This window comes from Ranitomeya variabilis, unplaced genomic scaffold (assembly GCF_051348905.1).
Source record: "Ranitomeya variabilis isolate aRanVar5 unplaced genomic scaffold, aRanVar5.hap1 Scaffold_552, whole genome shotgun sequence".
Lineage (NCBI taxonomy): Eukaryota > Metazoa > Chordata > Amphibia > Anura > Dendrobatidae > Ranitomeya > Ranitomeya variabilis.
This window is the reverse complement of record NW_027508188.1, coordinates 69,164-87,204: the sequence shown is the minus strand read 5'-3', so window position 1 is coordinate 87,204 and position 18,041 is coordinate 69,164. Positions and strand designations below refer to the sequence as shown.

The 18,041-nt window shown below is 47.8% G+C and overlaps 52 pseudogenes; all 52 read left to right on the top strand.

The window, feature by feature from the left end:
- The first annotated feature begins 10 nt into the window (after positions 1–10).
- LOC143791206 (U2 spliceosomal RNA) lies at positions 11–184 on the top strand (annotated as a pseudogene).
- A 176-nt stretch (positions 185–360) lies between these two features.
- Positions 361–534, top strand: LOC143790873 (U2 spliceosomal RNA; annotated as a pseudogene).
- Positions 535–710: 176 nt separating this feature from the next.
- Positions 711–884, top strand: LOC143790820 (U2 spliceosomal RNA; annotated as a pseudogene).
- Positions 885–1,060: 176 nt separating this feature from the next.
- LOC143790872 (U2 spliceosomal RNA) lies at positions 1,061–1,234 on the top strand (annotated as a pseudogene).
- A 176-nt stretch (positions 1,235–1,410) lies between these two features.
- Positions 1,411–1,584, top strand: LOC143790907 (U2 spliceosomal RNA; annotated as a pseudogene).
- A 176-nt stretch (positions 1,585–1,760) lies between these two features.
- On the top strand, positions 1,761–1,912 carry LOC143790978 (U2 spliceosomal RNA; annotated as a pseudogene).
- Positions 1,913–2,110: 198 nt separating this feature from the next.
- Positions 2,111–2,284, top strand: LOC143790945 (U2 spliceosomal RNA; annotated as a pseudogene).
- A 175-nt stretch (positions 2,285–2,459) lies between these two features.
- On the top strand, positions 2,460–2,633 carry LOC143790871 (U2 spliceosomal RNA; annotated as a pseudogene).
- Positions 2,634–2,809: 176 nt separating this feature from the next.
- On the top strand, positions 2,810–2,983 carry LOC143790870 (U2 spliceosomal RNA; annotated as a pseudogene).
- A 176-nt stretch (positions 2,984–3,159) lies between these two features.
- LOC143790977 (U2 spliceosomal RNA) lies at positions 3,160–3,311 on the top strand (annotated as a pseudogene).
- A 198-nt stretch (positions 3,312–3,509) lies between these two features.
- On the top strand, positions 3,510–3,683 carry LOC143790841 (U2 spliceosomal RNA; annotated as a pseudogene).
- Positions 3,684–3,858: 175 nt separating this feature from the next.
- Positions 3,859–4,032, top strand: LOC143790869 (U2 spliceosomal RNA; annotated as a pseudogene).
- Positions 4,033–4,208: 176 nt separating this feature from the next.
- Positions 4,209–4,382, top strand: LOC143790830 (U2 spliceosomal RNA; annotated as a pseudogene).
- Positions 4,383–4,557: 175 nt separating this feature from the next.
- Positions 4,558–4,731, top strand: LOC143790868 (U2 spliceosomal RNA; annotated as a pseudogene).
- Positions 4,732–4,907: 176 nt separating this feature from the next.
- LOC143790867 (U2 spliceosomal RNA) lies at positions 4,908–5,081 on the top strand (annotated as a pseudogene).
- A 176-nt stretch (positions 5,082–5,257) lies between these two features.
- Positions 5,258–5,409, top strand: LOC143790976 (U2 spliceosomal RNA; annotated as a pseudogene).
- A 198-nt stretch (positions 5,410–5,607) lies between these two features.
- Positions 5,608–5,781, top strand: LOC143790819 (U2 spliceosomal RNA; annotated as a pseudogene).
- A 175-nt stretch (positions 5,782–5,956) lies between these two features.
- LOC143790866 (U2 spliceosomal RNA) lies at positions 5,957–6,130 on the top strand (annotated as a pseudogene).
- A 176-nt stretch (positions 6,131–6,306) lies between these two features.
- On the top strand, positions 6,307–6,480 carry LOC143791204 (U2 spliceosomal RNA; annotated as a pseudogene).
- Positions 6,481–6,656: 176 nt separating this feature from the next.
- On the top strand, positions 6,657–6,830 carry LOC143790865 (U2 spliceosomal RNA; annotated as a pseudogene).
- Positions 6,831–7,006: 176 nt separating this feature from the next.
- Positions 7,007–7,180, top strand: LOC143791108 (U2 spliceosomal RNA; annotated as a pseudogene).
- A 176-nt stretch (positions 7,181–7,356) lies between these two features.
- LOC143790863 (U2 spliceosomal RNA) lies at positions 7,357–7,530 on the top strand (annotated as a pseudogene).
- Positions 7,531–7,706: 176 nt separating this feature from the next.
- Positions 7,707–7,880, top strand: LOC143791107 (U2 spliceosomal RNA; annotated as a pseudogene).
- A 176-nt stretch (positions 7,881–8,056) lies between these two features.
- LOC143791236 (U2 spliceosomal RNA) lies at positions 8,057–8,227 on the top strand (annotated as a pseudogene).
- A 176-nt stretch (positions 8,228–8,403) lies between these two features.
- Positions 8,404–8,555, top strand: LOC143791125 (U2 spliceosomal RNA; annotated as a pseudogene).
- Positions 8,556–8,753: 198 nt separating this feature from the next.
- On the top strand, positions 8,754–8,924 carry LOC143791235 (U2 spliceosomal RNA; annotated as a pseudogene).
- Positions 8,925–9,100: 176 nt separating this feature from the next.
- LOC143791126 (U2 spliceosomal RNA) lies at positions 9,101–9,274 on the top strand (annotated as a pseudogene).
- Positions 9,275–9,450: 176 nt separating this feature from the next.
- Positions 9,451–9,662, top strand: LOC143791146 (U2 spliceosomal RNA; annotated as a pseudogene).
- Positions 9,663–9,800: 138 nt separating this feature from the next.
- LOC143790807 (U2 spliceosomal RNA) lies at positions 9,801–9,974 on the top strand (annotated as a pseudogene).
- Positions 9,975–10,149: 175 nt separating this feature from the next.
- Positions 10,150–10,323, top strand: LOC143790862 (U2 spliceosomal RNA; annotated as a pseudogene).
- Positions 10,324–10,499: 176 nt separating this feature from the next.
- LOC143790861 (U2 spliceosomal RNA) lies at positions 10,500–10,673 on the top strand (annotated as a pseudogene).
- Positions 10,674–10,849: 176 nt separating this feature from the next.
- Positions 10,850–11,061, top strand: LOC143790803 (U2 spliceosomal RNA; annotated as a pseudogene).
- A 138-nt stretch (positions 11,062–11,199) lies between these two features.
- LOC143790929 (U2 spliceosomal RNA) lies at positions 11,200–11,373 on the top strand (annotated as a pseudogene).
- Positions 11,374–11,549: 176 nt separating this feature from the next.
- On the top strand, positions 11,550–11,723 carry LOC143790958 (U2 spliceosomal RNA; annotated as a pseudogene).
- Positions 11,724–11,899: 176 nt separating this feature from the next.
- On the top strand, positions 11,900–12,073 carry LOC143790860 (U2 spliceosomal RNA; annotated as a pseudogene).
- Positions 12,074–12,249: 176 nt separating this feature from the next.
- LOC143791203 (U2 spliceosomal RNA) lies at positions 12,250–12,423 on the top strand (annotated as a pseudogene).
- A 176-nt stretch (positions 12,424–12,599) lies between these two features.
- On the top strand, positions 12,600–12,773 carry LOC143791047 (U2 spliceosomal RNA; annotated as a pseudogene).
- A 176-nt stretch (positions 12,774–12,949) lies between these two features.
- LOC143791127 (U2 spliceosomal RNA) lies at positions 12,950–13,123 on the top strand (annotated as a pseudogene).
- Positions 13,124–13,299: 176 nt separating this feature from the next.
- LOC143790859 (U2 spliceosomal RNA) lies at positions 13,300–13,473 on the top strand (annotated as a pseudogene).
- Positions 13,474–13,649: 176 nt separating this feature from the next.
- LOC143791246 (U2 spliceosomal RNA) lies at positions 13,650–13,823 on the top strand (annotated as a pseudogene).
- A 176-nt stretch (positions 13,824–13,999) lies between these two features.
- Positions 14,000–14,173, top strand: LOC143790858 (U2 spliceosomal RNA; annotated as a pseudogene).
- A 176-nt stretch (positions 14,174–14,349) lies between these two features.
- LOC143790857 (U2 spliceosomal RNA) lies at positions 14,350–14,523 on the top strand (annotated as a pseudogene).
- Positions 14,524–14,699: 176 nt separating this feature from the next.
- LOC143790802 (U2 spliceosomal RNA) lies at positions 14,700–14,911 on the top strand (annotated as a pseudogene).
- Positions 14,912–15,049: 138 nt separating this feature from the next.
- On the top strand, positions 15,050–15,223 carry LOC143790928 (U2 spliceosomal RNA; annotated as a pseudogene).
- Positions 15,224–15,399: 176 nt separating this feature from the next.
- LOC143790856 (U2 spliceosomal RNA) lies at positions 15,400–15,573 on the top strand (annotated as a pseudogene).
- Positions 15,574–15,749: 176 nt separating this feature from the next.
- LOC143791106 (U2 spliceosomal RNA) lies at positions 15,750–15,923 on the top strand (annotated as a pseudogene).
- Positions 15,924–16,099: 176 nt separating this feature from the next.
- LOC143791207 (U2 spliceosomal RNA) lies at positions 16,100–16,273 on the top strand (annotated as a pseudogene).
- Positions 16,274–16,449: 176 nt separating this feature from the next.
- On the top strand, positions 16,450–16,623 carry LOC143791116 (U2 spliceosomal RNA; annotated as a pseudogene).
- Positions 16,624–16,799: 176 nt separating this feature from the next.
- LOC143790855 (U2 spliceosomal RNA) lies at positions 16,800–16,973 on the top strand (annotated as a pseudogene).
- Positions 16,974–17,149: 176 nt separating this feature from the next.
- Positions 17,150–17,323, top strand: LOC143791049 (U2 spliceosomal RNA; annotated as a pseudogene).
- A 175-nt stretch (positions 17,324–17,498) lies between these two features.
- LOC143790854 (U2 spliceosomal RNA) lies at positions 17,499–17,672 on the top strand (annotated as a pseudogene).
- Positions 17,673–17,847: 175 nt separating this feature from the next.
- Positions 17,848–18,021, top strand: LOC143791033 (U2 spliceosomal RNA; annotated as a pseudogene).
- The last annotated feature ends 20 nt before the right edge of the window (positions 18,022–18,041 follow it).

Genomic DNA, 18,041 nt, shown 5'->3' with positions numbered 1-18,041 from the left:
ATTTCTGATCATCTCTTCTCGGCCAAATGGCTCAAGATCAAGCGTAGTGTCTTTTCCTATTAGTTTAATATCTGATACGTCCCCTATTTGGGGACCATATATTAAATGGATTTTTGGAACAGGGAGCTGGAAATGGAGCTTGCTTTGTCACACGGAACCTTCACGGGGATGGAGGGTGTGGTTATGCAGATTCAAAATGCGTTGCGCACAGCTTGAACACATGCACACCGCAGAACTGTCATCGACAGAGCATCCAGAGTTTCTGGAAATGTCTTCCCTGCGGCAATCTTTTGCTACGTCTCCACAGTGGGTGTCGGTTGTAGGCCTTGGTGCGGCCCAAGTGGCAAACCATTTCTGATCATCTCTTCTCGGCCAAATGGCTCAAGATCAAGCGTAGTGTCTGTTCTTATTAGTTTAATATCTGATACGTCCCCTATTTGGGGACCATATATTAAATGGATTTTTGGAACAGGGAGCTGGAAATGGAGCTTGCTTTGTCACACGGAACCTTCACGGGGATGGAGGGTGTGGTTATGCAGATTCAAAACGCGTTGCGCACAGCTTGAACACATGCACACCGCAGAACTGTCGTCGACAGAGCATCCAGAGTTTCTGGAAATGTCTTCCCTGCGGCAATCTTTTGCTACGTCTCCACAGTGGGTGTCGGTTGTAGGCCTTGGTGCGGCCCAAGTGGCAAACCATTTCTGATCATCTCTTCTCGGCCAAATGGCTCAAGATCAAGCGTAGTGTCTGTTCTTATTAGTTTAATATCTGATACGTCCCCTATTTGGGGACCATATATTAAATGGATTTTTGGAACAGGGAGCTAGAAATGGAGCTTGCTTTGTCACACGGAACCTTCACGGGGATGGAGGGTGTGGTTATGCAGATTCAAAACGCGTTGCGCACAGCTTGAACACATGCACACCGCAGAACTGTCATCGACAGAGCATCCAGAGTTTCTGGAAATGTCTTCCCTGCGGCAATCTTTTGCTACGTCTCCACAGTTGGTGTCGGTTGTAGGCCTTGGTGCGGCCCAAGTGGCAAACCATTTCTGATCATCTCTTCTCGGCCAAATGGCTCAAGATCAAGCGTAGTGTCTGTTCTTATTAGTTTAATATCTGATACGTCCCCTATTTGGGGACCATATATTAAATGGATTTTTGGAACAGGGAGCTGGAAATGGAGCTTGCTTTGTCACACGGAACCTTCACGGGGATGGAGGGTGTGGTTATGCAGATTCAAAACGCATTGTGCACAGCTTGAACACATGCACACCGCAGAACTGTCATCGATAGAGCATCCAGAGTTTCTGAAAATGTCTTTCCTGCGGCAATCTTTTGCTACGTCTCCACAGTGGGTGTCGGTTGTAGGCCTTGGTGCGGCCCAAGTGGCAAACCATTTCTGATCATCTCTTCTCGGCCAAATGGCTCAAGATCAAGCGTAGTGTCTGTTCTTATTAGTTTAATATCTGATACGTCCCCTATTTGGGGACCATATATTAAACGGATTTTTGGAACTGGGAGCTGGAAATGGAGCTTGCTTTGTCACACGGAACCTTCACGGGGATGGAGGGTGTGGTTATGCAGATTCAAAACGCGTTGCGCACAGCTTGAACACATGCACACCGCAGAACTGTCATCGACAGAGCATCCAGAGTTTCTGGAAATGTCTTCCCTGCGGCAATCTTTTGCTACGTCTCCACAGTGGATGTCGGTTGTAGGCCTTGGTGCGGCCCAAGTGGCAAACCATTTCTGATCATCTCTTCTCGGCCAAATGGCTCAAGATCAAGCGTAGTGTCTGTTCTTATTAGTTTAATATCTGATACGTCCCCTATTTGGGGACCATACATTAAATGGATTTTTGGAACAGGGAGCTGGAAATGGAGCTTGCTTTGTCACACGGAACCTTCACGGGGATGAAGGGTGTGGTTATGCAGATTCAAAACGCGTTGCGCACAGCTTGAACACATGCACACCGCAGAACTGTCATCGACAGAGCATCCAGAGTTTCTGGAAATGTCTTCCCTGCAGCAATCTTTTGCTACGTCTCCACAGTGGGTGTCGGTTGTAGGCCTTGGTGCGGCCCAAGTGGCAAACCATTTCTGATCATCTCTTCTCGGCCAAATGGCTCAAGATCAAGTGTAGTGTCTGTTCTTATTAGTTTAATATCTGATACGTCCCCTATTTGGGGACCATATATTAAATGGATTTTTGGAACAGGGAGCTGGAAATGGAGCTTTCTTTGTCGCACGGAACCTTCACGGGGATGGAGGGTGTGGTTATGCAGATTCAAAACGCGTTGCGCACAGCTTGAACACATGCACACCGCAGAACTGTCATCGATAGAGCATCCAGAGTTTCTGGAAATGTCTTCCCTGCGGCAATCTTTTGCTACGTCTCACAGTGGATGTCGGTTGTAGGCCTTGGTGCGGCCCAAGTGGCAAACCATTTCTGATCATCTCTTCTCGGCCAAATGGCTCAAGATCAAGCGTAGTGTCTGTTCTTATTAGTTTAATATCTGATACGTCCCCTATTTGGGGACCATATATTAAATGGATTTTTGGAACAGGGAGCTGGAAATGGAGCTTGCTTTGTCACACGGAACCTTCACGGGGATGGAGGGTGTGGTTATGCAGATTCAAAACGCGTTGCGCACAGCTTGAACACATGCACACCGCAGAACTGTCATCGACAGAGCATCCAGAGTTTCTGGAAATGTCTTCCCTGCGGCAATCTTTTGCTACGTCTCCACAGTTGGTGTCGGTTGTAGGCCTTGGTGCGGCCCAAGTGGCAAACCATTTCTGATCATCTCTTCTCGGCCAAATGGCTCAAGATCAAGCGTAGTGTCTGTTCTTATTAGTTTAATATCTGATACGTCCCCTATTTGGGGACCATATATTAAATGGATTTTTGGAACAGGGAGCTGGAAATGGAGCTTGCTTTGTCACACGGAACCTTCACGGGGATGGAGGGTGTGGTTATGCAGATTCAAAATGCATTGCGCACAGCTTGAACACATGCACACCGCAGAACTGTCATCGACAGAGCATCCAGAGTTTCTGGAAATGTCTTCCCTGCGGCAATCTTTTGCTACGTCTCCACAGTGGGTGTCGGTTGTAGGCCTTGGTGCGGCCCAAGTGGCAAACCATTTCTGATCATCTCTTCTCGGCCAAATGGCTCAAGATCAAGCGTAGTGTCTGTTCTTATTAGTTTAATATCTGATACGTCCCCTATTTGGGGACCATACATTAAATGGATTTTTGGAACAGGGAGCTGGAAATGGAGCTTGCTTTGTCACACGGAACCTTCACGGGGATGAAGGGTGTGGTTATGCAGATTCAAAACGCGTTGCGCACAGCTTGAACACATGCACACCGCAGAGCTGTCATCGACAGAGCATCCAGAGTTTCTGGAAATGTCTTCCCTGCAGCAATCTTTTGCTACGTCTCCACAGTGGGTGTCGGTTGTAGGCCTTGGTGCGGCCCAAGTGGCAAACCATTTCTGATCATCTCTTCTCGGCCAAATGGCTCAAGATCAAGTGTAGTGTCTGTTCTTATTAGTTTAATATCTGATACGTCCCCTATTTGGGGACCATATATTAAATGGATTTTTGGAACAGGGAGCTGGAAATGGAGCTTGCTTTGTCGCACGGAACCTTCACGGGGATGGAGGGTGTGGTTATGCAGATTCAAAACGCATTGCGCACAGCTTGAACACATGCACACCGCAGAACTGTCATCGATAGAGCATCCAGAGTTTCTGGAAATGTCTTCCCTGCGGCAATCTTTTGCTACGTCTCACAGTGGATGTCGGTTGTAGGCCTTGGTGCGGCCCAAGTGGCAAACCATTTCTGATCATCTCTTCTCGGCCAAATGGCTCAAGATCAAGCGTAGTGTCTGTTCTTATTAGTTTAATATCTGATACGTCCCCTATTTGGGGACCATATATTAAATGGATTTTTGGAACAGGGAGCTGGAAATGGAGCTTGCTTTGTCACACGGAACCTTCACGGGGATGGAGGGTGTGGTTATGCAGATTCAAAACGCGTTGCGCACAGCTTGAACACATGCACACCGCAGAACTGTCATCGACAGAGCATCCAGAGTTTCTGGAAATGTCTTCCCTGCAGCAATCTTTTGCTACGTCTCCACAGTGGGTGTCGGTTGTAGGCCTTGGTGCGGCCCAAGTGGCAAACCATTTCTGATCATCTCTTCTCGGCCAAATGGCTCAAGATCAAGTGTAGTGTCTGTTCTTATTAGTTTAATATCTGATACGTCCCCTATTTGGGGACCATATATTAAATGGATTTTTGGAACAGGGAGCTGGAAATGGAGCTTGCTTTGTCGCACGGAACCTTCACGGGGATGGAGGGTGTGGTTATGCAGATTCAAAACGCATTGCGCACAGCTTGAACACATGCACACCGCAGAACTGTCATCGATAGAGCATCCAGAGTTTCTGGAAATGTCTTCCCTGCGGCAATCTTTTGCTACGTCTCACAGTGGATGTCGGTTGTAGGCCTTGGTGCGGCCCAAGTGGCAAACCATTTCTGATCATCTCTTCTCGGCCAAATGGCTCAAGATCAAGCGTAGTGTCTGTTCTTATTAGTTTAATATCTGATACGTCCCCTATTTGGGGACCATATATTAAATGGATTTTTGGAACAGGGAGCTGGAAATGGAGCTTGCTTTGTCACACGGAACCTTCACGGGGATGGAGGGTGTGGTTATGCAGATTCAAAACGCGTTGCGCACAGCTTGAACACATGCACACCGCAGAACTGTCATCGACAGAGCATCCAGAGTTTCTGGAAATGTCTTCCCTGCGGCAATCTTTTGCTACGTCTCCACAGTTGGTGTCGGTTGTAGGCCTTGGTGCGGCCCAAGTGGCAAACCATTTCTGATCATCTCTTCTCGGCCAAATGGCTCAAGATCAAGCGTAGTGTCTGTTCTTATTAGTTTAATATCTGATACGTCCCCTATTTGGGGACCATATATTAAATGGATTTTTGGAACAGGGAGCTGGAAATGGAGCTTGCTTTGTCACACGGAACCTTCACGGGGATGGAGGGTGTGGTTATGCAGATTCAAAATGCATTGCGCACAGCTTGAACACATGCACACCGCAGAACTGTCATCGACAGAGCATCCAGAGTTTCTGGAAATGTCTTCCCTGCGGCAATCTTTTGCTACGTCTCCACAGTGGGTGTCGGTTGTAGGCCTTGGTGCGGCCCAAGTGGCAAACCATTTCTGATCATCTCTTCTCGGCCAAATGGCTCAAGATCAAGCGTAGTGTCTGTTCTTATTAGTTTAATATCTGATACGTCCCCTATTTGGGGACCATACATTAAATGGATTTTTGGAACAGGGAGCTGGAAATGGAGCTTGCTTTGTCACACGGAACCTTCACGGGGATGAAGGGTGTGGTTATGCAGATTCAAAACGCGTTGCGCACAGCTTGAACACATGCACACCGCAGAGCTGTCATCGACAGAGCATCCAGAGTTTCTGGAAATGTCTTCCCTGCAGCAATCTTTTGCTACGTCTCCACAGTGGGTGTCGGTTGTAGGCCTTGGTGCGGCCCAAGTGGCAAACCATTTCTGATCATCTCTTCTCGGCCAAATGGCTCAAGATCAAGTGTAGTGTCTGTTCTTATTAGTTTAATATCTGATACGTCCCCTATTTGGGGACCATATATTAAATGGATTTTTGGAACAGGGAGCTGGAAATGGAGCTTGCTTTGTCGCACGGAACCTTCACGGGGATGGAGGGTGTGGTTATGCAGATTCAAAACGCATTGCGCACAGCTTGAACACATGCACACCGCAGAACTGTCATCGATAGAGCATCCAGAGTTTCTGGAAATGTCTTCCCTGCGGCAATCTTTTGCTACGTCTCACAGTGGATGTCGGTTGTAGGCCTTGGTGCGGCCCAAGTGGCAAACCATTTCTGATCATCTCTTCTCGGCCAAATGGCTCAAGATCAAGCGTAGTGTCTGTTCTTATTAGTTTAATATCTGATACGTCCCCTATTTGGGGACCATATATTAAATGGATTTTTGGAACAGGGAGCTGGAAATGGAGCTTGCTTTGTCACACGGAACCTTCACGGGGATGGAGGGTGTGGTTATGCAGATTCAAAACGCGTTGCGCACAGCTTGAACACATGCACACCGCAGAACTGTCATCGACAGAGCATCCAGAGTTTCTGGAAATGTCTTCCCTGCGGCAATCTTTTGCTACGTCTCCACAGTTGGTGTCGGTTGTAGGCCTTGGTGCGGCCCAAGTGGCAAACCATTTCTGATCATCTCTTCTCGGCCAAATGGCTCAAGATCAAGCGTAGTGTCTTTTCCTATTAGTTTAATATCTGATACGTCCCCTATTTGGGGACCATATATTAAATGGATTTTTGGAACAGGGAGCTGGAAATGGAGCTTGCTTTGTCACACGGAACCTTCACGGGGATGGAGGGTGTGGTTATGCAGATTCAAAATGCGTTGCGCACAGCTTGAACACATGCACACCGCAGAACTGTCATCGACAGAGCATCCAGAGTTTCTGGAAATGTCTTCCCTGCGGCAATCTTTTGCTACGTCTCCACAGTGGGTGTCGGTTGTAGGCCTTGGTGCGGCCCAAGTGGCAAACCATTTCTGATCATCTCTTCTCGGCCAAATGGCTCAAGATCAAGCGTAGTGTCTGTTCTTATTAGTTTAATATCTGATACGTCCCCTATTTGGGGACCATATATTAAATGGATTTTTGGAACAGGGAGCTGGAAATGGAGCTTGCTTTGTCACACGGAACCTTCACGGGGATGGAGGGTGTGGTTATGCAGATTCAAAACGCGTTGCGCACAGCTTGAACACATGCACACCGCAGAACTGTCGTCGACAGAGCATCCAGAGTTTCTGGAAATGTCTTCCCTGCGGCAATCTTTTGCTACGTCTCCACAGTGGGTGTCGGTTGTAGGCCTTGGTGCGGCCCAAGTGGCAAACCATTTCTGATCATCTCTTCTCGGCCAAATGGCTCAAGATCAAGCGTAGTGTCTGTTCTTATTAGTTTAATATCTGTTACGTCCCCTATTTGGGGACCATATATTAAATGGATTTTTGGAACAGGGAGCTGGAAATGGAGCTTGCTTTGTCACACGGAACCTTCACGGGGATGGAGGGTGTGGTTATGCAGATTCAAAACGCGTTGCGCACAGCTTGAACACATGCACACCGCAGAACTGTCATCGACAGAGCATCCAGAGTTTCTGGAAATGTCTTCCCTGCGGCAATCTTTTGCTACGTCTCCACAGTGGGTGTCGGTTGTAGGCCTTGGTGCGGCCCAAGTGGCAAACCATTTCTGATCATCTCTTCTCGGCCAAATGGCTCAAGATCAAGCGTAGTGTCTGTTCTTATTAGTTTAATATCTGATACGTCCCCTATTTGGGGACCATATATTAAATGGATTTTTGGAACAGGGAGCTGGAAATGGAGCTTGCTTTGTCACACGGAACCTTCACGGGGATGGAGGGTGTGGTTATGCAGATTCAAAACGCGTTGCGCACAGCTTGAACACATGCACACCGCAGAACTGTCGTCGACAGAGCATCCAGAGTTTCTGGAAATGTCTTCCCTGCGGCAATCTTTTGCTACGTCTCCACAGTGGGTGTCGGTTGTAGGCCTTGGTGCGGCCCAAGTGGCAAACCATTTCTGATCATCTCTTCTCGGCCAAATGGCTCAAGATCAAGCGTAGTGTCTGTTCTTATTAGTTTAATATCTGTTACGTCCCCTATTTGGGGACCATATATTAAATGGATTTTTGGAACAGGGAGCTGGAAATGGAGCTTGCTTTGTCACACGGAACCTTCACGGGGATGGAGGGTGTGGTTATGCAGATTCAAAACGCGTTGCGCACAGCTTGAACACATGCACACCGCAGAACTGTCATCGACAGAGCATCCAGAGTTTCTGGAAATGTCTTCCCTGCGGCAATCTTTTGCTACGTCTTAACAGTGGGTGTCGGTTGTAGGCCTTGGTGCGGCCCAAGTGGCAAACCATTTCTGATCATCTCTTCTCGGCCAAATGGATCAAGATCAAGCGTAGTGTCTGTTATTAGTTTAATATCTGATACGTCCCGTATTTGGGGACCATATATTACATGGATTTTTGGAACAGGGAGCTGGAAATGGAGCTTGCTTTGTCACACGGAACCTTCACGAGGATGGAGGGTGTGGTTATGCAGATTCAAAACGCGTTGCGCACAGCTTGAACACATGCACACCGCAGAACTGTCATCGACAGAGCATCCAGAGTTTCTGGAAATGTCTTCCCTGCGGCAATCTTTTGCTACATCTCCACAGTGGGTGTCGGTTGTAGGCCTTGGTGCGGCCCAAGTGGCAAACCATTTCTGATCATCTCTTCTCGGCGAAATGGCTCAAGATCAAGCGTAGTGTCTGTTCTTATTAGTTTAATATCTGATACGTCCCCTATTTGGGGACCATATATTAAATGGATTTTTGGAACAGGGAGCTGGAAATGGAGCTTGCTTTGTTACACGGAACCTTCACGGGGATGGAGGGTGTGGTTATGCAGATTCAAAACGCGTTGCGCACAGCTTGAACACATGCACACCGCAGAACTGTCATCGACAGAGCATCCAGAGTTTCTGGAAATGTCTTCCCTGCGGCAATCTTTTGCTACGTCTTAACAGTGGGTGTCGGTTGTAGGCCTTGGTGCGGCCCAAGTGGCAAACCATTTCTGATCATCTCTTCTCGGCCAAATGGATCAAGATCAAGCGTAGTGTCTGTTATTAGTTTAATATCTGATACGTCCCGTATTTGGGGACCATATATTACATGGATTTTTGGAACAGGGAGCTGGAAATGGAGCTTGCTTTGTCACACGGAACCTTCACGAGGATGGAGGGTGTGGTTATGCAGATTCAAAACGCGTTGCGCACAGCTTGAACACATGCACACCGCAGAACTGTCATCGACAGAGCATCCAGAGTTTCTGGAAATGTCTTCCCTGCGGCAATCTTTTGCTACATCTCCACAGTGGGTGTCGGTTGTAGGCCTTGGTGCGGCCCAAGTGGCAAACCATTTCTGATCATCTCTTCTCGGCGAAATGGCTCAAGATCAAGCGTAGTGTCTGTTCTTATTAGTTTAATATCTGATACGTCCCCTATTTGGGGACCATATATTAAATGGATTTTTGGAACAGGGAGCTGGAAATGGAGCTTGCTTTGTCACACGGAACCTTCACGGGGATGGAGGGTGTGGTTATGCAGATTCAAAACGCGTTGCGCACAGCTTGAACACATGCACACCGCAGAACTGTCATCGACAGAGCATCCAGAGTTTCTGGAAATGTCTTCCCTGCGGCAATCTTTTGCTACGTCTCCACAGTGGGTGTCGGTTGTAGGCCTTGGTGCGGCCCAAGTGGCAAATCATTTCTGATCATCTCTTCTCGGCCAAATGACTCAAGATCAAGCGTAGTGTCTGTTCTTATTAGTTTAATATCTGATACGTCCCCTATTTGGGGACCATATATTAAATATATTTTTGGAACAGGGAGCTGGAAATGGAGCTTGCTTTGTCGCACGGAACCATCACGGGGGTGGAGGGTGTGGTTATGCAGATTCAAAACGCGTTTCGCACAGCTTGAACACATGCACACCGCAGAACTGTCATCGACAGATCATCCAGAGTTTCTGGAAATGTCTTCCCTGCGGCAATCTTTTGCTACGTCTCCACAGTGGGTGTCGGTTGTAGGCCTTGGTGCGGCCCAAGTGGCAAACCATTTCTGATCATCTCTTCTCGGCCAAATGGCTCAAGATCAAGTGTAGTGTCTGTTCTTATTAGTTTAATATCTGATACGTCCCCTATTTGGGGACCATATATTAAATGGATTTTTGGAACAGGGAGCTGGAAATGGAGCTTGCTTTGTCGCACGGAACCTTCACGGGGATGGAGGGTGTGGTTATGCAGATTCAAAATGCGTTGCGCACAGCTTGAACACATGCACACCGCAGAACTGTCATCGATAGAGCATCCAGAGTTTCTGGAAATGTCTTCCCTGCGGCAATCTTTTGCTACGTCTCACAGTGGATGTCGGTTGTAGGCCTTGGTGCGGCCCAAGTGGCAAACCATTTCTGATCATCTCTTCTCGGCCAAATGGCTCAAGATCAAGCGTAGTGTCTGTTCTTATTAGTTTAATATCTGATACGTCCCCTATTTGGGGACCATATATTAAATGGATTTTTGGAACAGGGAGCTGGAAATGGAGCTTGCTTTGTCACACGGAACCTTCACGGGGATGGAGGGTGTGGTTATGCAGATTCAAAACGCGTTGCGCACAGCTTGAACACATGCACACCGCAGAACTGTCATCGACAGAGCATCCAGAGTTTCTGGAAATGTCTTCCCTGCGGCAATCTTTTGCTACGTCTCCACAGTGGGTGTCGGTTGCAGGCCTTGGTGCGGCCCAAGTGGCAAACCATTTCTGATCATCTCTTCTCGGCCAAATGGCTCAAGATCAAGCGTAGTGTCTGTTCTTATTAGTTTAATATCTGATACGTCCCCTATTTGGGGACCATATATTAAATGGATTTTTGGAACAGGGAGCTGGAAATGGAGCTTGCTTTGTCACACGGAACCTTCACGGGGATGGAGGGTGTGGTTATGCAGATTCAAAACGCGTTGCGCACAGCTTGAACACATGCACACCGCAGAACTGTCATCGACAGAGCATCCAGAGTTTCTGGAAATGTCTTCCCTGCGGCAATCTTTTGCTACGTCTCCACAGTGGGTGTCGGTTGTAGGCCTTGGTGCGGCCCAAGTGGCAAATCATTTCTGATCATCTCTTCTCGGCCAAATGGCTCAAGATCAAGCGTAGTGTCTGTTCTTATTAGTTTAATATCTGATACGTCCCCTATTTGGGGACCATATATTAAATGGATTTTTGGAACAGGGAGCTGGAAATGGAGCTTGCTTTGTCGCACGGAACCATCACGGGGGTGGAGGGTGTGGTTATGCAGATTCAAAACGCGTTTCACACAGCTTGAACACATGCACACCGCAGAACTGTCATCGACAGATCATCCAGAGTTTCTGGAAATGTCTTCCCTGCGGCAATCTTTTGCTACGTCTCCACAGTGGGTGTCGGTTGTAGGCCTTGGTGCGGCCCAAGTGGCAAACCATTTCTGATCATCTCTTCTTGGCCAAATGGCTCAAGATCAAGCGTAGTGTCTGTTCTTATTAGTTTAATATCTGATACGTCCCCTATTTGGGGACCATATATTAAATGGATTTTTGGAACAGGGAGCTGGAAATGGAGCTTGCTTTGTCACACGGAACCTTCACGGGGATGGAGGGTGTGGTTATGCAGATTCAAAACGCGTTGCGCACAGCTTGAACACATGCACACCGCAGAACTGTCATCGACAGAGCATCCAGAGTTTCTGGAAATGTCTTCCCTGCGGCAATCTTTTGCTACGTCTCCACAGTGGGTGTCGGTTGTAGGCCTTGGTGCGGCCCAAGTGGCAAACCATTTCTGATCAACTCTTCTCGGCCAAATGGCTCAAGATCAAGTGTAGTGTCTGTCCTTATTAGTTTAATATCTGATACGTCCCCTATTTGGGGACCATATATTAAATGGATTTTTGGAACAGGGAGCTGGAAATGGAGCTTGCTTTGTCGCACGGAACCTTCACGGGGATGGAGGGTGTGGTTATGCAGATTCAAAACGCGTTGCGCAGAGCTTGAACACATGCACACCGCAGAACTGTCATCGACAGAGCATCCAGAGTTTCTGGAAATGTCTTCCCTGTGGCAATCTTTTGCTACGTCTCCACAGTGGGTGTCGGTTGTAGGCCTTGGTGCGGCCCAAGTGGCAAACCATTTCTGATCATCTCTTCTCGGCCAAATGGCTCAAGATCAAGCGTAGTGTCTGTTCTTATTAGTTTAATATCTGATACGTCCCCTATTTGGGGACCATATATTAAATGGATTTTTGGAACAGGGAGCTGGAAATGGAGCTTGCTTTGTCACACGGAACCTTCACGGGGATGGAGGGTGTGGTTATGCAGATTCAAAACGCGTTGCGCACAGCTTGAACACATGCACACCGCAGAACTGTCATCGACAGAGCATCCAGAGTTTCTGGAAATGTCTTCCCTGCGGCAATCTTTTGCTACGTCTCCACAGTGGGTGTCGGTTGTAGGCCTTGGTGCGGCCCAAGTGGCAAACCATTTCTGATCATCTCTTCTCGGCCAAATGGCTCAAGATCAAGCGTAGTGTCTGTTCATATTAGTTTAATATCTGTTACGTCCCCTATTTGGGGACCATATATTAAATGGATTTTTGGAACAGGGAGCTGGAAATGGAGCTTGCTTTGTCACACGGAACCTTCACGGGGATGGAGGGTGTGGTTATGCAGATTCAAAACGCGTTGCGCACAGCTTGAACACATGCACACCGCAGAACTGTCATCAACAGAGCATCCAGAGTTTCTGGAAATGTCTTCCCTGCGGCAATCTTTTGCTACGTCTTAACAGTGGGTGTCGGTTGTAGGCCTTGGTGCGGCCCAAGTGGCAAACCATTTCTGATCATCTCTTCTCGGCCAAATGGATCAAGATCAAGCGTAGTGTCTGTTCTTATTAGTTTAATATCTGATACGTCCCCTATTTGGGGACCATATATTAAATGGATTTTTGGAACAGGGAGCTGGAAATGGAGCTTGCTTTGTCACACTGAACCTTCACGGGGATGGAGGGTGTGGTTATGCAGATTCAAAACGCGTTGCGCACAGCTTGAACACATGCACACCGCAGAACTGTCATCAACAGAGCATCCAGAGTTTCTGGAAATGTCTTCCCTGCGGCAATCTTTTGCTACGTCTCCACAGTGGGTGTCGGTTGTAGGCCTTGGTGCGGCCCAAGTGGCAAACCATTTCTGATCATCTCTTCTCGGCCAAATGGCTCAAGATCAAGCGTAGTGTCTGTTCTTATTAGTTTAATATCTGATACGTCCCCTATTTGGGGACCATATATTAAATGGATTTTTGGAACAGGGAGCTGGAAATGGAGCTTGCTTTGTCGCACGGAACCTTCACGGGGGTGGAGGGTGTGGTTATGCAGATTCAAAATGCGTTTCGCACAGCTTGAACACATGCACACCGCAGAACTGTCATCGACAGATCATCCAGAGTTTCTGGAAATGTCTTCCCTGCGGCAATCTTTTGCTACGTCTCCACAGTGGGTGTCGGTTGTAGGCCTTGGTGCGGCCCAAGTGGCAAACCATTTCTGATCATCTCTTCTCGGCCAAATGGCTCAAGATCAAGCGTAGTGTCTGTTCTTATTAGTTTAATATCTGATACGTCCCCTATTTGGGGACCATATATTAAATGGATTTTTGGAACAGGGAGCTGGAAATGGAGCTTGCTTTGTCACACGGAACCTTCACGGGGATGGAGGGTGTGGTTATGCAGATTCAAAACGCGTTGCGCACAGCTTGAACACATGCACACCGCAGAACTGTCATCAACAGAGCATCCAGAGTTTCTGGAAATGTCTTCCCTGCGGCAATCTTTTGCTACGTCTCCACAGTGGGTGTCGGTTGTAGGCCTTGGTGCGGCCCAAGTGGCAAACCATTTCTGATCAACTCTTCTCGGCCAAATGGCTCAAGATCAAGTGTAGTGTCTGTTCTTATTAGTTTAATATCTGATACGTCCCCTATTTGGGGACCATATATTAAATGGATTTTTGGAACAGGGAGCTGGAAATGGAGCTTGCTTTGTCACACGGAACCTTCACGGGGATGGAGGGTGTGGTTATGCAGATTCAAAACGCGTTGCGCACAGCTTGAACACATGCACACCGCAGAACTGTCATCGACAGATCATCCAGAGTTTCTGGAAATGTCTTCCCTGCGGTAATCTTTTGCTACGTCTCCACAGTGGGTGTCGGTTGTAGGCCTTGGTGCGGCCCAAGTGGCAAACCATTTCTGATCATCTCTTCTCGGCCAAATGGCTCAAGATCAAGCGTAGTGTCTGTTCTTATTAGTTTAATATCTGATACGTCCCCTATTTGGGGACCATATATTAAATGGATTTTTGGAACAGGGAGCTGGAAATGGAGCTTGCTTTGTCACACGGAACCTTCACGGGGATGGAGGGTGTGGTTATGCAGATTCAAAACGCGTTGCGCACAGCTTGAACACATGCACACCGCAGAACTGTCATCGACAGAGCATCCAGAGTTTCTGGAAATGTCTTCCCTGCGGCAATCTTTTGCTACGTCTCCACAGTGGGTGTCGGTTGTAGGCCTTGGTGCGGCCCAAGTGGCAAACCATTTCTGATCATCTCTTCTCGGCCAAATGGCTCAAGATCAAGCGTAGTGTCTGTTCTTATTAGTTTAATATCTGATACGTCCCCTATTTGGGGACCATATATTAAATGGATTTTTGGAACAGGGAGCTGGAAATGGAGCTTGCTTTGTCACACGGAACCTTCACGGGGATGGAGGGTGTGGTTATGCAGATTCAAAACGCGTTGCGCACAGCTTGAACACATGCACACCGCAGAACTGTCATCGACAGAGCATCCAGAGTTTCTGGAAATGTCTTCCCTGCGGCAATCTTTTGCTACGTCTCCACAGTGGGTGTCGGTTGTAGGCCTTGGTGCGGCCCAAGTGGCAAATCATTTCTGATCATCTCTTCTCGGCCAAATGGCTCAAGATCAAGCGTAGTGTCTGTTCTTATTAGTTTAATATCTGATACGTCCCCTATTTGGGGACCATATATTAAATGGATTTTTGGAACAGGGAGCTGGAAATGGAGCTTGCTTTGTCGCACGGAACCATCACGGGGGTGGAGGGTGTGGTTATGCAGATTCAAAACGCGTTTCACACAGCTTGAACACATGCACACCGCAGAACTGTCATCGACAGATCATCCAGAGTTTCTGGAAATGTCTTCCCTGCGGCAATCTTTTGCTACGTCTCCACAGTGGGTGTCGGTTGTAGGCCTTGGTGCGGCCCAAGTGGCAAACCATTTCTGATCATCTCTTCTTGGCCAAATGGCTCAAGATCAAGCGTAGTGTCTGTTCTTATTAGTTTAATATCTGATACGTCCCCTATTTGGGGACCATATATTAAATGGATTTTTGGAACAGGGAGCTGGAAATGGAGCTTGCTTTGTCACACGGAACCTTCACGGGGATGGAGGGTGTGGTTATGCAGATTCAAAACGCGTTGCGCACAGCTTGAACACATGCACACCGCAGAACTGTCATCGACAGAGCATCCAGAGTTTCTGGAAATGTCTTCCCTGCGGCAATCTTTTGCTATGTCTCCACAGTGGGTGTCGGTTGTAGGCCTTGGTGCGGCCCAAGTGGCAAACCATTTCTGATCATCTCTTCTCGGCCAAATGGCTCAAGATCAAGCGTAGTGTCTGTTCTTATTAGTTTAATATCTGATACGTCCCCTATTTGGGGACCATATATTAAATGGATTTTTGGAACAGGGAGCTGGAAATGGAGCTTGCTTTGTCACACGGAACCTTCACGGGGATGGAGGGTGTGGTTATGCAGATTCAAAACGCGTTGCGCACAGCTTGAACACATGCACACCGCAGAACTGTCATCGACAGAGCATCCAGAGTTTCTGGAAATGTCTTCCCTGCGGCAATCTTTTGCTACGTCTCCACAGTGGGTGTCGGTTGTAGGCCTTGGTGCGGCCCAAGTGGCAAACCATTTCTGATCATCTCTTCTCGGCCAAATGGCTCAAGATCAAGCGTAGTGTCTGTTCTTATTAGTTTAATATCTGTTACGTCCCCTATTTGGGGACCATATATTAAATGGATTTTTGGAACAGGGAGCTGGAAATGGAGCTTGCTTTGTCACACGGAACCTTCACGGGGATGGAGGGTGTGGTTATGCAGATTCAAAATGCGTTGCGCACAGCTTGAACACATGCACACCGCAGAACTGTCATCAACAGAGCATCCAGAGTTTCTGGAAATGTCTTCCCTGCGGCAATCTTTTGCTACGTCTTAACAGTGGGTGTCGGTTGTAGGCCTTGGTGCGGCCCAAGTGGCAAACCATTTCTGATCATCTCTTCTCGGCCAAATGGATCAATATCAAGCGTAGTGTCTGTTCTTATTAGTTTAATATCTGATACGTCCCCTATTTGGGGACCATATATTAAATGGATTTTTGGAACAGGGAGCTGGAAATGGAGCTTGCTTTGTCACACTGAACCTTCACGGGGATGGAGGGTGTGGTTATGCAGATTCAAAACGCGTTGCGCACAGCTTGAACACATGCACACCGCAGAACTGTCATCAACAGAGCATCCAGAGTTTCTGGAAATGTCTTCCCTGCGGCAATCTTTTGCTACGTCTCCACAGTGGGTGTCGGTTGTAGGCCTTGGTGCGGCCCAAGTGGCAAACCATTTCTGATCATCTCTTCTCGGCCAAATGGCTCAAGATCAAGCGTAGTGTCTGTTCTTATTAGTTTAATATCTGATACGTCCCCTATTTGGGGACCATATATTAAATGGATTTTTGGAACAGGGAGCTGGAAATGGAGCTTGCTTTGTCGCACGGAACCTTCACGGGGGTGGAGGGTGTGGTTATGCAGATTCAAAATGCGTTTCGCACAGCTTGAACACATGCACACCGCAGAACTGTCATCGACAGATCATCCAGAGTTTCTGGAAATGTCTTCCCTGCGGCAATCTTTTGCTACGTCTCCACAGTGGGTGTCGGTTGTAGGCCTTGGTGCGGCCCAAGTGGCAAACCATTTCTGATCATCTCTTCTCGGCCAAATGGCTCAAGATCAAGCGTAGTGTCTGTTCTTATTAGTTTAATATCTGATACGTCCCCTATTTGGGGACCATATATTAAATGGATTTTTGGAACAGGGAGCTGGAAATGGAGCTTGCTTTGTCACACGGAACCTTCACGGGGATGGAGGGTGTGGTTATGCAGATTCAAAACGCGTTGCGCACAGCTTGAACACATGCACACCGCAGAACTGTCATCAACAGAGCATCCAGAGTTTCTGGAAATGTCTTCCCTGCGGCAATCTTTTGCTACGTCTCCACAGTGGGTGTCGGTTGTAGGCCTTGGTGCGGCCCAAGTGGCAAACCATTTCTGATCAACTCTTCTCGGCCAAATGGCTCAAGATCAAGTGTAGTGTCTGTTCTTATTAGTTTAATATCTGATACGTCCCCTATTTGGGGACCATATATTAAATGGATTTTTGGAACAGGGAGCTGGAAATGGAGCTTGCTTTGTCGCACGGAACCTTCACGGGGATGGAGGGTGTGGTTATGCAGATTCAAAACGCGTTGCGCACAGCTTGAACACATGCACACCGCAGAACTGTCATCGATAGAGCATCCATAGTTTCTGGAAATGTCTTCCCTGCGGCAATCTTTTGCTACGTCTCACAGTGGATGTCGGTTGTAGGCCTTGGTGCGGCCCAAGTGGCAAACCATTTCTGATCATCTCTTCTCGGCCAAATGGCTCAAGATCAAGCGTAGTGTCTGTTCTTATTAGTTTAATATCTGATACGTCCCCTATTTGGGGACCATATATTAAATGGATTTTTGGAACAGGGAGCTGGAAATGGAGCTTGCTTTGTCACACGGAACCTTCACGGGGATGGAGGGTGTGGTTATGCAGATTCAAAACGCGTTGCGCACAGCTTGAACACATGCACACCGCAGAACTGTCATCGATAGAGCATCCATAGTTTCTGGAAATGTCTTCCCTGCGGCAATCTTTTGCTACGTCTCACAGTGGATGTCGGTTGTAGGCCTTGGTGCGGCCCAAGTGGCAAACCATTTCTGATCATCTCTTCTCGGCCAAATGGCTCAAGATCAAGCGTAGTGTCTGTTCTTATTAGTTTAATATCTGATACGTCTCCTATTTGGGGACCATATATTAAATGGATTTTTGGAACAGGGAGCTGGAAATGGAGCTTGCTTTGTCACACGGAACCTTCACGGGGATGGAGGGTGTGGTTATGCAGATTCAAAACGCGTTG